Raw genomic sequence first — 17,830 nt, 5'->3', positions numbered from 1 at the left:
AATGTTTCAATGTCAGGCTTTGCGACAAGCCGGATGGGAAAAACACTTGTCGCATATCATGATCGTGGTTGAAAGGAATCTCATCGCACGAATTGCTGGGGCGTCCCCCGAATTAAGCGACGCGCATCATCTTCCCCCAATTGCTACCCACTCAAGGGCGGTGTGGGCTAAAGAAGCGAGTCCAGCAAATTCGATTCGCCACCATCAACATTGGTACTCTTACGAGTCGAGTCGTGAACTAACTGCTGTCTTGAAGTACCGTCACACCGACATTGCAAGAAACTAAGTGGACCAGCTTGAAGACTAAAGAAATCGGAGAAGGATATACGTTGTTCTGCCATGGAGAGACATCAACAGCGTAGCTATAGTGTGAGTTCGGAGCTCAGCGACAGAGTTACTGAAGTCGTCCACTTACCTGACTGACTTATGTCTATTAAGATCGATAGAGGAAAAATGCCCTGCGCGTGGTCTTCTGCTACGCTCAACAAATTGGGTGTGCCGATATTGGAAAAAGAGGATTTTTTGGGTTAGCCTTGAAAGTTACCTGCAGTCCGTCGGTGAGAACTATGGCGATCTCAATGGATATGTCGGACGAAGTCCAGATGTTTATGATAGAATTGAGGAATGAGGATGGAAACCGAATCTTGCAGTGTGCCGAAGCATATGATTTAGCTCTGACCAACACATTTTTCAAGAAGCGTCCGTCGCATATAATTATCTACAGTAGCCGTCAGATTGGTTACTGGTTACTGGTTGGTAAGAAGAGAATAGAGAATAGTTGTCCATTGTACTTCATCTTAAAACAATAACCACCATCACTACTCTCTCTCTCTCTCTCTCTCTCTCTCTCTCTCTCTCTTAAATGGCGAAAATAGAGATATCCTCTACCTTGTCGCTCAACCGTTCGCAAATGGGTCCTAAAAGTAAATTATTGTTGTTTTCAGGCAATATCAGACCGACGTGTCGATAGAATCTTGCAGCTTTAGTCTTCCCGTTCATGAATAACTGGGTTGCAATCTGGTCTGCTGTTATTGTGGTGAAGTTTCTAGGTTTTGTTGGGTCACCGCTGAGGTTTTTCAGGAGATTCCAGGCTCGCATACTGTTCATCTTCATGTCCAGATTCTCTACCAGTCAGGTCCACTTCTGCTTCTTCAAAGGTCACGTAAGAGTATCACATCGGTGGGAGTACACGGGTGCAACTGGAACGATCATCAGGAAGTGAGAACCATAATCTCCAAGAACCCTTCACCTTGAATGAACTAGAGTCTGCCATCTCCACCTTGAAATTAAATAAAGCTGCTGGCATCAATGATATCAGAGTAGAACAGAATAGAAGTTCGGCCGGACCACTCTGCAATGACTGCTTACAATGATTAATGAGTGTGTTTCTAAGCTTTATATTCCCAAGCTCTGGAGGAAACCTTGAGTGGTTGCACTACTTAAGCCCGGTAAGGAGCCAAACGATCCTAAAAACTTTCGCCCAGTTTCATTGTTATGTCATTGTTTCAAGATCTTCGAGCTCCTTATCCTTAACCGAATTAGTGGCATCTTCGAAGGAAAGTTCATTCCTCAACAAGCTGATTTTCGACCTGGAAAGTCATGCTGCAATCAGATATTGAACCTTACTCAACACATCGAGGATGGTTTTGAACAGCTTAAGGTAACAGGAGTTGCCTTTGTTGACTTAACAGCTGCCTACGACACCATCAACCACAGAAAATTGGTGAGGAAAATTTACCACCTCACTAATGATTATCAACTAACATCTCTTATTGGCATTCTCCTGCAGAATAGAAGATTCCAAGTCTCTCTCCATGGTAAGAAGAGCAGATGGCGCATACAAAATAACGGTTTACCTCAAGACAGTATGCTAGGCCCTGTGCTCTTTAATATTTACACTAATGATCAGCCCATAACGGAACATACCAGGCTTTTCATCTATGCCGACGATACTGCAGTGGCTGCCCAAGGAAAGACATTTGAAAAGGTGGAGGGAAAGTTGACTTCTGCACTAGATACTCTTGGCTCTTACTATGAAGGCAATCATCTAAAGCCAAATACCAACAAGACTCAGGTGTGCGCATTTCACTTAAGAAATAGAGACGCTCGTCGGGAAATGGACATTACATGGCAAAGCAAACGACTTGAACATTTTCCAACACCTGTGTGTCTAGGTGTTACTCTTGACCGAACACTGTCCTTCAAGAAACATTGCCACAACACCAGGCTGAAAGGTAGTTCACGGAACAATATTTTGAGAAAGCTCACAGCCACCACCTGGGGGCAAGCCCTCGCGTCCTGAGAACCTCTACTCTTGCTTTGTGTGTGTCCGCTGCAGAGTACGCTTCACCTGTGTGGAGTGCATCCACTCACACCAAGCAGTTCGACATTGCAATCAACGAGACCGTACGAATCTTGTCGGGATGTCTAAAGCCAACTCCAGTTGACAAACTCTATCCGATTGCTGGAATAGCTCCCGCCACTATCAGAAGGGCTGTTGTTGCTGATGCAGAGAGGACGAAGCAGACTAATGATTCTCGCCATCCACTGCATGATCACCAGGCTGCAGTCTCTCACCTGAAGTCGAGAAAGAGCTTCACCACCAGGACTCAACCACTGGTAGGAACATCGGAGTCTAACCGCATCACCAGGTGGAAGAGCATGCTGCCGCCTGATACTCCTGCAAAGGAAGAGCTAGCTGCAGGAAATGACCAGCCCTACCCTATTTGGAGATCACTTAATCGTCTTTGCAAGACCACATGCAACATGTAAAAATGGGGCATACTTCCAACTGATGGAGGACGCATACTGCGAGTGTGGTGTAACACAAGATCCGAACCATCTGCTCATCTGTCCTGTACTAGAACAACCCTGCACACACAAGACCCGATCGAAGCGAACAACAAGCCCATCGGAGTTGCTACATTTGGGAAATGCTGATCGGACACGGAATGATGATGATGATGAATTCCAGAGAAATGAAATGGCGGATGGCTTTAGCGCCGGAAGTGTCTGATGACATGTTCAGCTCGCCAGGAACAGATCTTTAGATTTGACTCCCGTAGGCGACCTGCGCGTCGTAATGGAGATGAAATGATGATGAAGACGACACATACACCCAGTCCCCGTGCCAGAGAAATTAACCAATGGCGGTTAAAATTCCCGACCCTGTCGGGAATCGAACCCGGGACCCCAGTGACCAAAGGCCAGCACGCTAACCATTTAGCCATGGAGCCAGGTAGGTAAGACACATACGTGCGCGCCACTAACCCAAAAACAAATGTAGGCCTACATTAAATGTGGTTTTATCTCGGAAACCATTTGGAATAGGTTTTTGCTTCAAATGATCCTTTCTGTCATATCCCTGAATACCGACCATTCCTCCTGGGACACTCTGTATTTCTCAACTTCACGACTGCCATTGTGTGTGTCTGTGTCATTACAGAGACGGATTTGAAGTCGTATGTTTTCATATTAGTTTTAAATGAGAACAGTTGTGGCCTCCAAAGATTTATTAGTTCTTTATTTCGTAGCAGAGCGGAATATATTGAAGTAACTAACAAGATTAACTCAAAAAATACTCGGCTAACTGTACCTTATAAGACTCAAGCCATTGAATCTGCCGGTAGGACTTTATTTTCGGTGACGTCAGGCGCATCAGCCATGGCAGCGCAGCTCTCCGGAATGGCCTAAATGTGAGGTATTTCTGTTTGTAGTTACATTGAGAATGACCTGCACCGGGTGAGCCGAACATGTCCTCGAACACTCCCAGCACTAAGAGTCATACGATAAATAAATCATCATCATCATCATCATCATCTGTTTACCCTCCAGGTTCGGTTTTTCCCTCGGACTCAGCGAGGGATCCCACCTCTACCGCCTCAAGGGCAGTGTCCTGGAGCTTCAGACTCTTGGTCGAGGGGTACAACTGGGGAGAAGGACCAGTACCTCGCCCAGGCGGCCTCACCTGCTATGCTGAACAGGGGCCTTGTGGAGGGATGGGAAGATCGGATGGGATAGGCAAGGAAGAGGGAAGGAAGCGGCCGTGGCCTTAAGTTAGGTACCATCCCGGCATTCGCCTGGAGGAGAAGTGGGAAACCACGGAAAACCACTTCGAGGATGGCTGAGGTGGGAATCGAACCCACCTCTACTCAGTTGACCTCCCGAGGCTGAGTGGACCCCGTTCCAGCCCTCGTACCACTTTTCAAATTTCGTGGCAGAGCCGGGAATCGAACCCGGACCTCCGGGGGTGGCAGCTAATCACGCTAACCACTACACCACAGAGGCGGGCCAAATAAATCATTATTGTTATTATTATGAATCCATCTCCTTGGATGAATGGTCAGCATAGTGGACTTCGGTTCATAGAGTAACAAGTTCGATTCTTGGCAGGGTAGCCCGAGGATGGGGGTTTGTTATCGTCTTAATACACATCATGAACATACACGGCACACTACCAACCACCATAGAAACAGGCAACAATGAATAAATCTCTCCACATAGGGTTGACGTCAGGAAGGGCAACAGGTCGAAAAACTGGTTTTAATCCACACTACCAGGATTACGTTCGTTAATCGTTTAGCCCAACTAAGGAGCACGTTTGAACTTATTAGCACCTTTTTGTTCTTCTTCTTCTTCTCTTCCCAGTATCTCTTCCTCTTCTCCCTGTGTTCCTTTTTACGTCGTATTTAGTCTGGTGGGCTTTAAAGAAAAATTTTGTTTGTGAATTAAGGTTCTGAATTTGATTCTGTCTTGAATGGATTCTTCATTGCCAATTTCATTTAGGTCTTCACTGATTTCTTTCAGCCAGTTATTGTGATTTTCATTGATAAATGTTCCTTGTGAGCCTGTTATTATCCATTCTGTATAAGCGACCATAAAATTGTAGCAACCGTTTCTTGATGTTATCTGTGATGTTTTCTGTAACTTGGTAGATTTCATGTGATTTCTCTTCTTATCCAAATTCCATTTTCGCATTTTTGTCCCAAGATTTTTCTGAGGATTTTCCTTTCTTGTTTTTCGATCATCATTACTCGAGATTTACCACCAACTATAATACTGTAGTTTCAGATACATAAAGTGCTTTTGTTTTAACTTCTTCTTCTTCTTCTTCTTCTTCTTCTTCTTCTTCTTAATCTGTTTACCCTCCAGGGTTGGTTTTTCCCTCGGACTCAGTGAGGGATCCCACTTCTACCGCATCAAGGGCAGTGTCCTGGAGTGTGAGATAGTGGGTCGGGGATACAACTGGAGATGAGGACCAGTACCTCGCCCAGGCGGCCTCACCTGCTATGCTGAGCAGAGGCCTTGGCGGGGAATGGGAAGATTGGAAGGGATAGACAAGGAAGAGGGAAGGAAGCGGCCGTGGCCTTAAGTTGCCTGGAGGAGAAGGGGGAAACCACCTCTACTCAGTTGACCTCCCGAGGCTGAGTGGACCCCGTTCCTGCCCTCGTACTACTCTTCAAATTTCGTGGCAGAGTCGGGAATCGAACCCGGGCCTCCGGGGGTGGCAGCTAATCACGCTAACCACTACACCACAGAGACGGTTCTGGTTTCACTACTGTGCCTCTTTTAATATATTTCTTTCTTTTTTTTTTTTTTTTTTTTTTTGTATCTGTTCCAAGTAATTTTGTATGCTCTCTGAACTTTTGCAGTTCTTTCTTTGTTATCTTGCTGATTTAACCCCGCTGGTTCAATAATTTTTCCTAGATACTTAAATTTGCCTACTTGAACGATATTTCTATATTTCCATATTAACGATTGACTGTTGAAACCTGATCTAGTCCCTTCCGTATACTTTGCCTTTTCATTAAAAATTTGGAATACTGATTATTATTATTATTATTATTATTATTATTATTATTATTATTATTATTGTTATTATTATTATTAATATTATTATTATTATTATTATTATTATTATTATTATTATTATTATTATTATTATTATTATTATTATTATTATTATTATTATTATTATTGAGGTTTGGATATTTAAGACCTAAAAATTGTCTAAATGTGCAAGCAAATGTTATCTTTAAATTGACAAGATATGACTCAAAGAATAATAAAATATGACCCAGAAATTGACTAAATACGATCTTTTTAAAGTTCTGAATGAGAAATGCAAAAATGTGGTTGATTGTCTTTGAACTGAATTTCAGTTATTCCTATTGAAGAATCACATTTTATAGAACCCACCTTGCCGAAAGAAAAGAACCGCCCCTCACCGCATCCTAACCCATACATTTAATATAGGTTGGTCACTTGAAGGACGAAAAAGATGAGCTGGGGAAAAAAATGAGGTATACTATCTGCAAAATTCATCTTGGAGAATGGAAAGGCGCGGGGAGGGGGTTTCAACCGTTTTCTGTCATTATTAAAGCGTATCATGGGTGAAGTCCGCCTCTGTGGTGTAGTGGTTAGCGTGATTAGCTCCCACCCCCGGAGGCCCAGGTTCGATTCCCCGCTCTGCCATGAAATTTGAAAAGTGGTACGAAGGCTGGAACGGGGTCCACTCAGCCTCGGGAGGTCAACTGAGTAGAGGTGGGTTCGATTCCCACCTCAGCCATCATGGAAGTGGTTTTCCGTGGTTTCCCACTTCTCCTCCAGGCGAATGCCGGGATGGTACCTAACTTAAGGCCACGGCCGCTTCCTTACCTCTTCCTTGCCTATCCCTTCCAATCTTCCCATCCCTCCACAAGGCCCCTGTTCAGCATAGCAGGTGAGGCCGCCTGGGAGAAGTACTGGTCATACTCCCCAGTTGTATCCCCCGACCAAGAGTCTGAAGCACCAGGACACTGCCCTTGAGGCGGTAGAGGTGGGATCCCTCGCTAAGTCCGAGGGAAAAACCGAACCTGGAGGGTAAACAGATGATGATGATGATGATCATGGGTGAATAATTGAACGGAAAGAACACTCCAAGAATTCACGAGACAATTACTGAGTGTGAAGGTAATCTTCATTCACATTGTTTGGTCATTGTATTGCGTCACCTGGCTTTAGTTCCCAAGAGTCGCGCACTGATAAGACAGGTTACTATATATGACATTGGGCAGCGGTTATCGATCAGTAAGAACAGTGTAGCATTCAGTGTCACTCGTATATGTGCTGTGGTCAGTTCGTTAAATTGCTTGGATACCTCCTTCATCGGCCACACGGTAAGTCCTCATTAAAGACGGTGTTAAAAGTATAATTATTATTAATACATTGTTCACTTATAACTGTCCATTCCCTTCATAGTAATAGCAAGTGAAAATATAATGAGTATGCTTTCTAGCTACAAATCTAAATAGAGCATTTACAGGTGATAGCATGCGTGCACCTGGATGCCCGAAAATCATTCCAATATTTAGCCACTAAGCAACATTTTAAAATTAATAGTACAAAGTTATGCCTTCCAGGATGTATTCCTCGATGGAGAAAAAAGTTTCAATAATACATTTAATTACTTTTTTTTTTGTTTTTTGCTTTACGTCGCACCGACACGGATAGGTCTTATGGCGACGATGGGACAGGGAAGAGCTAGGAGTTGGAAAGAAGCGGCCGTGGCCTTAATTAAGGTACAGCTCCAGCATTTGCCTGGTGTGAAAATGGGAAACCATGGAAAACCATCTTCAGGGCTGCCGACAGTGGGGTCCGAACCTACTACCTCCCGAATACTGGATACTGGCCGCACTTAAGCGACTGCAGATATCGAACTCGGTTAATTACTTCTAAGTTTTGATTTTAATGTGAAATTGAAGAAACTTACACGAAATAAATGGATAAGGAAACGAAGATCATGAACGGAAATTACGAAATATATTATTTCACCAAAGTTTTAGTAATTATCTGGGTTGTTGCTGTTGTTGTTACAACTTGCTTTACGTCGCACCAACACAGATAGGTCTTATGGCGACGATAATTAGCAGGATTATTCGCCGCAGTGCCTTACAGTTTAACACATGCTTGGTTTGAGATGATAGTTTAAGGTTTCATGGACCAACACCACCCTCCTTAAACACATGCAATTTAGGAATTATTTTGAATGTGACGCTCTAAGATCGTTGCATTTCTTTGCTATACGATTATTATTATTATTATTATTATTATTATTATTATTATTATTATTATTATTATTATTATTATTATTATTATTATTGGCAAATGCATTGCAGTTGAATATACACGGAAATCTCTCTCTTTCTTATCCTTCACTCAATTCCGAAGATCATGATCTCAGTTGTTTCCGACTCTGCCGGGCCGAGTGGCTGAGACGGTTGAGACGCTGGCGTTCTGATCCCAGCTTGGCAAGTTCGATCCTCGCTCAGTCCGGTGATTTTTGGAGGTGCTCAAATACGTCAGTCTTGTGCCAGTAAATTTATGGGCACATAAAAATCTCCTGTTGGACTAAATTCCGGCACCTAGGCATCTCCGAAAATCGTAAAAATAGTTAGTAGGACGCAAAACAAATAATATGTTTCCATCTCTTGCGGTCCTCGGCTAGACGTGCTGCACAAAAGAGTTTCAGCCCAGTTATAAACGAGTCCACCATCTCTCTTTCCAGAAACTTCCAAGAATAATCAGTTTTTCTATGCTGCAATTCCCAAAACACAAAAATAGCTACAGAATAAATAATTCCCAGGTTTTCTCTAGAGTGAAGACATTTTTATTCTGATTTCTTGGATTCTGAAGTTCTTTCGAACGACCAAATTAAATTAGCGATGATCAGACAGTCGTTTTTTAAGCTCAAGACTGTGAGATCGATGGCAATGTCTGCTTACCTTAGATTAAATGTAAATAATCATCGTTCTAGGGAAGAACTCGAGAGGAAGACCACGTCTCTCATACCTTAAGAACATAATCACTCAGCTGGGTTTTGCTTCCTATGTCACGATGAAAAAGACTGCTGAAGATCGTGGGATGTGGCTGCAGTGACAAGGCTTGGCCTTTAGATAATGGATGGATGGATCATGTTACCGAGTGGAGTGGCTATGACTATGTAATCAAGTTCTGCATTCGGAAGACGCGTGGGTTCGAAACCCACCGTCGGCTGTCCTAAGAATGTTTTTCTGTGATTTCCCATTTTCACTACGAGATAAATCCGGGACAGTTCCTATTCATAGGCCAACAGCTTGTCTGTTCCTCTTCCTTACCCGATATCAATCGCCATCGTTCATTTCATCTTCATCAGCTCCCCAACTGAGACTGGCGTCAAGAAGGGCATCCGCCGTAAAATATGCCATATGAACTAATAATCCCCGACCTCGTATTAAGAAACGGGATTAAGGGGTAGATACGCTATCATCGCCATCATGTTATTCAATATTTTCATAAAACTGATGCAGATTAATAATGGAAAACAAAATTACTAGGGCTTGTACTGACGAGTATGAACGACATCACTTAGTGAAATTTAGAACGAAGAAATATTTCAGACGAAAGAATTTATCTCAGATGATTTCAAACATTTTTGCAGCGCTTCTTTTCTGTCATACAACAAAAGAAAGTCTTCCTTCTCTGAAAATTTCATTTCAATACACGATTTTCTGATATCAATTTCACCAGGCGAGTTGGCCATGCGGTTAGAGGCGCGTGGCTGTGAGCTTGCATCCGGGAGATAGTGGGTTCGAATCCCACTGTCGGCAGCCCTGAAGATGTTTTTCCGTGGTTTCCCATTTTCACACCACAGGCAAATGCTGGGGCTGTACCTCAATTAAGGCTACGGCCGCTTCCTTCCAACTCCTAGGCCTTTCCTACCCCATCGTCACCATAAGACCTGTGTCGGTGCGTCGTAAAGCTACTAGCAAAAAAAAATATCAATATACTTGCTTTTTGTTTTCATATTTTGAAATTATATAAACTGGTTTGTAAAAAGTAATTGAACCATTCAATGGTCAGTCTTTCCTGAAGTTGTTACTGTACCACAGTTTTGCAACAATGTTAGAGAAGATATTGTCTCGCGCTCCGACTAGGCTGTTCAAATGAATCAATCAGAAAGTCTTTCTACATACCACTTCACGTCAGTAATTATGTTAATAGACCGATAATCCACGTACTCACTCATGCAAATGACCATTAATACACCATTTAAATGCGACAATACACTGAAAAAAATGGAAATTGCAACACCATGAAGTCATTGGTCGTTTGTGTTGATCATTCAGGTGGCCCGGATGGAACCCCATGCAACAGCAACGCATATTCGAGCAGCTGTGGCACCCCGCGTTACACAACAAACAGCTGGTGATCGCCTGCGTGCAGCTAGTTTACGATCCCGTGTCCCTGCAGAAGGTGTTCCATTGACCCTACAACAGCGACGTGTAAGGCTGGCCTGGTGTCGAGAAAGATCGACGTGGGTCGACGAATGGCATAGGGTCGTTTTTAGTGATAAATCGCGTTTCTGTCTTGCCCGAAGTGATCGCCGGAATCGTGTGCGCCGACGTACCGGGGAGAAGGGCCGCCCAGATCTTATTGTCGAGAGGCACACAGGGCCAACACCAAGCATTATGGTCTGGGGAGCTATTGGCTTTAATGTGAAATCACAATTAGTGTTTGTTGAGGGCACTATGACTGCTCGACAGTACGTTGATAGGGTACTCAATCAAGTGGTTGTCCCTATGATGGCGAACATTGCTAATGGGATGTTTCAGCAGGACAATGCCCGGGTTCACACTGCACGCATCTCCAGAGAAGCTCCCCACGACATCACAACCTTAGAATGGCCCGCCACATCCCCGGACCTCAGTCCTATTGAGCATGTGTGGGACATGATGGGTCGACAACTGGCCAACCGTCCTCAGCCACCCACAACTCTGGAACAACTGACCCGTGCAGTGCAGCAAACATGGGCCACAATTCCTCAGGAAGCGATCCAGGGCCTTATTGACTCCATGCCTCGACGAATTCATCAATGTATTGCAGCTCGTGGTGGGCACATACTGTATTGATTGTTGTCCAAACTTGCCGTCAGAGGGACCTGAAAGTGTAATCATCGAATCGCAACCGAACACTCGTGCTGCATGTTCAATTGCAGCAATGTAGCACCACTTCTTCTGGGTGTTGCAATTTCCATTTTCTTCGGTGTATGTTTTCTTTTTTTTTTTTTTTTTTTTTTTTTTGCGTCGCACCGACACAGATAGGTCTTATGGCGACGATGGGACAAGGAAGGGCTAGAAGTGGGAAGGAAGCGGCCGTGGCCTTAATTAAGGTACAGCCCCAGCATTTGCCTGGTGTGAAAATGGGAAACCACGGAAAATCATTTTCAGGGCTGCCCATAGTGGGGTTCGAACCTACTATCTCCCGAATACTGGATACTGCCCGCACTCAAGCGACTGCAGCTATCGAGCTCGGTCATCAGTGTATGTTGATTTATCCTGTAAGCGTAGTAAATTATTTTGGATAAAAATAAGCAATACTGTAATTCGGACACTACCACCTTGAGCAGATCGCTTAGTGTTATTCAGTAGGAGTGTGCTATGTGCCAATACCGGGTTTCATCTTCTCCGTCCCTTATTATCGGCATCATCTCACACCCAGATTGGCCATGAGCGCTGCACCAAGCGAGCCGAACATGTCCTCGGACACTCTTAGCACTGGAAGCCGAGTGCTAAATAAATAAATAAATAATATCTCAGAATATTGTTCCTAATTTCAAGGTTGAATTTTTACTGCAAACTATAACATAAAACGCCTATTGAACGTTACTTTTACAGATATGTAGGCCTATATTCCATCTCGGACCTTTTTTGTGTCGAGCTGATAGGCTTAGACGGCTGAGGCGCTGGCCTTCTGACCCCAACTTGACAGGTTCGATCCTGGCTCAGTCCGGTGGTATTTGAAGGTGCTCAAATACGTCGGTCTCGTGTCGGTAGATTTATTGACAAGTAAAAAAACTCCTCCGCGACTAAATTTCGGCATCCGGCGTCTCCGAAAACCGTAAAAGTAGTTCTTCTTCTTCTACTTATGACCCCGTCTCCCTCCGAGGGTTGACGAACCAATTGATTATGATTACACACGAAACGGCAGCACGGAAGATTTATATCGACGTATGTCCATACCACCGCCGCAAGTCGTTCAGCCAGGAATTTCTCCGTCTTCCCACAGATCTCTTCCCATCAATCTTCCCTTGAAAGATCACTCGGAGAAGTTCATATCGTTCACCTCTCATGACGTGCCCGAGGTAGCTGAGCTTAAGCTCCTTGATGGTTATGAGAAGCTAAAAGTAGTTAGTGGAACGTATAGCCAATATTCTTCTTATTTTCTTCGTCTACCACTTTCCCCACAGCTGTGGGGTGCGGGTGCGTACTGCTCCGTGTTTTTCTAGATCAATGTTACATACACCTAATCCTTTATCTATAAATATTCTATACGATGGTGAAAACCATATCAAAATCCGTTGTGCGGTTTATGAGATTAGCGCACACAAACAGACATCCACTGAGGCTTTATTTTATAATATGCATAGATTTTAAGTGCAGTTACAAAATTAAGATGCAAATCGAACTGAGCCAACATCAATAAACCAGAAGTTTACAGTCAATGGTGGTACAGCAGTGCATGGACAATAATTGTTATTATAGTCAGATTTTGCAATGTTTCCTCAATGAGTACTCGGTCCTTTGCATATTTACCATGAAAGCGGCAGATCACGAGTTGTTTACTCTTAACCTTCTCTTTTAAACTTCTGGAGGGAACCTATATTAGCCTAAGCTTTTAATTATTCCCGTTAGTAAATCGAGGTTGAGTACTCTCCAGATACTCGAGTGAATCTAAACTTCGTGGCTCACATTTTCCCACCAGCTTGTACATTAATAAAAGGCCACGGTCGCTTCTTTCCCATTTCTAGCCCTTTCCTATCCCGTCGTCGCCATAAAACCTGTCTGTGTCGGTGTGACGTAAAGCAGAGATTGTAAAAAAAAAATCGTGGCAAAATCGGGAATCGAGCCCCAGCCAAACCAACCAGGAAGTTTGCAGTAGCCTAGATAGTAGCGTTTCCAGAATATCCCTTTTAGTCATAAAACATTATATATTATTTAATAGAACTTGCTATTCTTTCCTCCACGTACGCGTTAACACACGTTTTGCACCTCGAGTATCATAATACTGTACGTTACACAGATGTTGGTATTTGAAGGGCTGCTTTTATTCAGTCCTGAAGTACCATCATATATGACAGGTGGGATTCCCAAAAAGTTGCATTTAAAAATATGAATTCGTGATTAAATCCTGTGTTACAGATGCAATAAGCTCTGTATATGGAAATGATGTCTCGGATGTTAAAGCTAGATGCTATGATGAGGTATTCACTATAAAAAGACTCTTAGGTACCTGCAGTATTTAGGACGTGAACTATTATGTGCGTTTTACGGCTTCATTGTTAATTGTTAATAGATCACTTGCCATTTTATGACCCAGATAACTGCTGATTTTACTGAGAGAGAGAAATATGGACTGCTCATGAGTGTATCTTTGTATGTCAACGGTCTTGTGGAGCTGGTCAAAAGCTCTAATAAGTCTGCATGTCAGGATCACGACACGTGACTCATATTGGTGCGGCCCCAGCTTGTTACAGAGAAATAGGCGGAATGCGTCCGGCTCCGTGGAGAAATTGTTCGATTCCCGGCAGGGTCAGGAATTTTAACCATAACTGGTTAATTCCGCTGACACTGGGACTGGGTGTATGTGACGTCTTCATCATTTACATCACAACGCGCAGGTTGCCTACGGGAGTCAAATCAAAAGATCTGCATCTGGCGAGCCGGTTTTGCCCTCGGACACTCCTGGCACTAAAAGCCACACGCCATTTCATTTCAGGTGGAATGCGGCCCACGTTCAGGGTCTTCGTACAGGAAGTGCTTTAAGTGGAATTTCTGACATTTAACGGAATATAAAAAGTTAAACCATTCAGTCACGTATTTCAATTGTAATAAACCATTCTTTCCATAATTCATTATTGGCACAATAGCCTATGAAGTGCTGTTATTAGAAGATACAATGGGGAACTCATGTGAAAACTGGCTACCATATTGCGCGTCCCCAATAAAAATAAATAAAAAAGGTGTTCCGATCTCTATCTTTCTATTTACAAATGAGTCACTCGATAACTTGTCCACAAACACAGCAACACAGTGAACATAAATCACAGTCCTAGAACATTCGCTAACTTCGGAGCGATTCGCAGAAACTCGCAGACTCTCATGTGAAATTATTTTAATTTCACCTACCAGTGAAAACAACTGTTCTCGTTAATGAAAGGAAGAAAGTCTCTTGGTCCATACTGACGGACATTCATCTTTAGATCAGTCTTAAATGTTGCCGACCGGGCGAGTTAGCCGTGCGGTTAGGGACGCGCAGCTGTGAGCTTGCATCCGGGAGACAGTGGGTTCGAATCCCACTGTCGGCAGCCCTGAAGATGGTTTTCCGTGGTTTCCCAATTTCACATCAGGCAAATGCTAGGGCTGTACCCTAATTATGGCCACGGCCACTTCCTTCCAAACCCTAGCCCTTTCCTAACCCATCGTCGCCATAAGACCTATCTGTATCGTTGCGACGTAAAACAAATAAATTGTAAATAATATCTCTCCCGAAACAGGCAAATTGGTGACAGAAGAGAGATACCAGATATGGGGAAATATTAATGTGTGTTATTGTTGTTCCTCCTAACTAGCAAACAATATGTATTTCTATAAATAAATAAATAATTATTGCTAATGAATTGCAGATTACGTAATATGACTGTTTCTTTATCTTCCGGCTCACGCGATCTTTCTTCCACGTTATTTGACCCAGTCGGGGAGTAGTAGGAGATGTATGTTCTAAACCAATGGGTGCTGAGTCAGCATTTTCCCACGAGGTCATTGACCCCTAGTTGAGTAGTAAAGCTATGACGGTTTTGCCATGAGGTCACTGACCCCTAATTATGTTGTATGGCTAAGATGGTTCGCGAATTTTGCGTACGAGAGCAAGCCTAGCCTCACAGACTCCATTGGAGAGGCCTAATTGGTCATGGGAATGATATGGGGTGCTTTTGAACCCCTATGTGAGGTTATGACGTCATACACATACGCACGAGGGAAATTCTAACCTCACTGGCCAACCTGGAGTGTTTTTGACAGCTAGATGAGGTTATGACGTCATACCCTTACGTACGAGAGCAATGCTAACCTCACGGATGACTTTGGAGGAGCTGAATCGTACGGGGTCCCTTGGAGGAGCCAAATAGGAAAGTATTTGACTGCTAGGTGAGGTTATGACGTCATACCCTTACGTACCAGGGCAATGCTGATCTCACGGGTCACTTTGGAGGAGTCGAATCGGACGGGCCCTCTGAGGGGTCCAATCGGTAGTTGAGGCGATGATATGTTAACCTAACCTCGCTAAGAGGAACGCTAACCTAACCTCAGACGGTTTCCCCTTGGAGGAGCCGAACTAATGAGGTGACTTGTAGGTGTGGTTAACACGTGGGTTAACCTAACCTTGCCCACGAACGGTAACCTAACCTCACACATAGGCTCTTTGTCGTTTCCTCCCTTGAAGTAGTGACAGAGCTGTGACGTAATAAGCGCGGGCGATTTAAAAATGCATGCTTATCTTTATCTCTACGGTGTTGGGTTTTGATGAGATGAATCTGTTAAGATGGATTTTTATAACCGGATACCCTTCCTGACGTAAACCTCATCATGAATGGTAACCTAACCTCACACATAGGCTCTTTGTCGTCTCCCCTCTTAAAGTAGTAACAGAGCTGTGACGTAATAAGCGCGGGCGATTTAAAAACGCACGCTTATCTTTACCTCTACGGTGTTGGGTTTGTGATGAGATGAATCTGTTAAGATGGATTTTTATAACCGGATGCTCTTCCTGACGTACACCTCATCATGGAAGATAAGATGAAATGAATGACATGATATATGGCAGTATGAAGGGAGAGGATAAAACCCGGCAGTGGCACAGAGACTCCTCCTGTCGAATAGCATCGAGAGGTCTGCTCAAGGCTTTATGTCCCCATCCGACGGACAAATAACCATCAACAAAGTTATATGCCCTCACTCCGTATGAGCATTGCGGAGAGGACTGGAATTTAATTAAGGCTTTTTGGGGCACACAATCTAGTAATTAGAAATTGCATACCACCTACCTTACACTGCCAGGCTGAATGGCTCAGACGGTTGAGACGCTGGCCTTCTGTCGCAAACATTGCAGATTCACCTCACCTCATACACGACACTGTAGAGGAACGGGACAAGGGTTGGACCTGTCAAGATCGATCTTTATAACCGGATGCCCTTCCTGACGTCAACCTCATCAGGGAAGATAAGATCATGAAATAAATGACATGATATATGATAGTAGGAAGTGAGAGGGTAAAACCAGGTAGTAGCGCATAGCCCTCTCCTATCGAATAGCATGGAGAGATCTGCTCAAGGCTTTACGTCTGTATCCGACGGGCAAATAACCACTAATACTCTTCCTGCTCCTCCTAAAACGCATTTCTACTTAGTTGAGCACCTGTGCCAGAGTTGATTCCGTTTCAAGCCTTGCACCACTTTTCAAATTTCGTAACAGAGCCGCGAATCAAACACATTGTACATACTTTATGTGTAGTTCTATAATAGCGGGCCTGAGCATGTGCCGTACTAAGGTCATACTGTTTTATCATGCAGCGATCACGTCGATATGGCTGTGCATGTTAGACGTGTTCGTTATCAAGGTCACTCTCTAGTAAACACAATCAATAACATCTGTAGTTAAAAACTTAACTCGCTTAGAAGTATAGTTAATTTTTTCTTCTTCATCCTCTTATTCATCCCTATCCTGCTTCTCCTCTTCCTCATCCTGCTTCTCTTCTTCTTCTTCTCCTTCAGGTTTTCCTTGTTCTTGCTTCTCTTTATCATGAGATGTTTGCATAGAAACAGAACTTGTAGTAGTCATGGGCAATGAAGTAGAATAAAAAATTCTTTCCGTGGTGTACCTAGTTGCGTTTTCAGAAAAAAAAGTCAGTGTCTGCTTGAATACGTTTAAGCTCTTTAAATTTTCGTCGAATATTGTTTCGAGCACGGACTATATGTTTTGTAATCTCGTTGCTGGATGATGTCATGATGGCGGTTTTTGATCAAGTGGAGTCTGTAACTCTGTGTTGATGCATGTAAAATGATCAAAACCTATGCGATACCGTCCATAACGAACATCACTTTCTTTATCAATGACTAAAAAGCCGAAACGATGTGATGACTAGCATGTAGCACCCATACGTTTAAAGTCATTGAATGACATATATCAGTGTAAACATGATCAGCATACACATGTCGCCGGGGCTTACCTTAATTAAGGCCACGGCCGCTTCCTTCCAATTCCTAGGCCTTTCCTATCCCATCGTCGCCATAAGACATATCTGTATCGGTGCGACGTAAAGCAAATAGCAAAAAAAAAGCATACACATGCCGCATGTTGCGCTCATCTTGCGTAAAAAGCAAAATCATATTTGCGTTGTCGCGTATCAACTGCTTAGGCACACAGGTATAGGTTTGACATAAATAGATGTAATTTACATATTTATGTCGTCTCATACTAAAGTATACACGAATAACGTTTTGCTGTTCTGTAGCACCATCGTCAAAGATCATAAGAGAATTGGGAAGCACATCATCTGGAGATGGTACTTGCTCATGTGCTTTACATTGAAAATATTTCAAGCCATCTTTAACCAGATCATGCATTACAATTTGTAGAATAGTATATAGTGGTTGATAGAGTGAACTTTGCGAAAACATAAATATTCTCGAAGCACATGTCATTTAAAGAGGTAATGAGTGTGAGTAAAAGATCTGTGTTCCCGCATCCCGATGGGCCA

At 43.4% G+C, this 17,830-nt stretch overlaps 1 protein-coding gene across 2 annotated transcripts in view; it reads left to right on the top strand.

The window, feature by feature from the left end:
- Nucleotides 1-7,088: 7,088 nt before the first annotated feature.
- Nucleotides 7,089-17,830, top strand: part of Abca3 (ATP binding cassette subfamily A member 3) — a 271,865-nt gene continuing 261,123 nt past the window's right edge. For both annotated transcript variants that reach the window (XM_067150289.2, XM_067150288.2), the window contains exon 1: nt 7,089-7,157. The gene's annotated coding sequence lies outside the window, so the exon portion shown is untranslated. The remainder of the gene's footprint in view (nt 7,158-17,830) is intronic.

The sequence above is a fragment of the Anabrus simplex genome, chromosome 6, assembly GCF_040414725.1.
Source record: "Anabrus simplex isolate iqAnaSimp1 chromosome 6, ASM4041472v1, whole genome shotgun sequence".
Classification (NCBI taxonomy): domain Eukaryota; kingdom Metazoa; phylum Arthropoda; class Insecta; order Orthoptera; family Tettigoniidae; genus Anabrus; species Anabrus simplex.
The sequence above is the reverse complement of the archived record's forward strand: the minus strand, read 5'-3'. Positions and strand labels throughout refer to the sequence as shown.